The 923-nt window shown below is 40.5% G+C and overlaps 1 protein-coding gene across 1 annotated transcript in view; it reads left to right on the forward strand.

Moving 5' to 3' along the window:
- The window catches only part of LOC101847630, a gene marked incomplete in the record, with an annotated part of 42,602 nt that overhangs the window by 35,311 nt on the left and 6,368 nt on the right, over positions 1–923 (forward strand).

Raw genomic sequence — 923 nt, forward strand, 5'->3', positions numbered from 1 at the left:
GGGGCGAGTGCTGGCTCTTGTTTTCACTTTCAGAATATGATCAAGTGAGAGGTCCTAATCCCAGTACAACAAGCGGGTATGTAATGAGAACGACGAGAATAGAGTAAGTGTTTTATTATTTATTTCGTTTGCCCCTCAGTAGTGTAGATAAGGTGACGATATATATTTCGGCCTGCAAAAGATCACGCGTTTCATTAGATATAACCCTCCCCATTGCACCCTTTCAACCCTAACTCTGATCCTCAAAACTATCCTCAACTGTCCGTCGCTCACATACATTTCACTTAGGACGCTAAAACATATTCAATAGAGGGAAAACGTCAACTACTTGTATAACAGCTATCTAGTTTTAAAATGCCTAACAAATCTAAGGAAGGCCAACCCACAAGTCGTGGTACTTATCACTCTGGACGATCCGGTTTAAACAATAAGTATGGGAAAAGTTCCCTACATTAAAGAGATAAAAGTATGCTAAACGGGGCACTGAGAAGAGATTGAAAATGTAGACGCAAACACAAAAAAACACAACCCCCAAACCAGAAAAATACGTATCTCCATCTAGATCTAGCCGCCTTTGCCTACTCATTTGGGCCCAGTAGTTTAGAGACTAACATTAATAATGTCCCCACAATAGTATGAGAGTTCGTGCAAACTTTCGGAGCTTTCAGTAACACTTTAAAGACGACTCCACTAGGGAGCGGGAAAGAGGGTGCCCGCCTCGTGACTAGACAGAGTAGAAGAATGTAGGACTAACATGATCTGAGCAATTAACTACTAACCAGATGCTCCAACAACTTCCACTCAGAGCTATTGTTACACATAGGCGTGTAATGGGTATGTGTGTACATATGTGTATGTGTGTGTAAATATGTATGTGTGTATATTATGTACGTATATATGTATATATATGTGTGTCTCTCTCT

The sequence above is a fragment of the Aplysia californica genome, unplaced genomic scaffold (assembly GCF_000002075.1).
Source record: "Aplysia californica isolate F4 #8 unplaced genomic scaffold, AplCal3.0 scaffold01401, whole genome shotgun sequence".
Classification (NCBI taxonomy): domain Eukaryota; kingdom Metazoa; phylum Mollusca; class Gastropoda; order Aplysiida; family Aplysiidae; genus Aplysia; species Aplysia californica.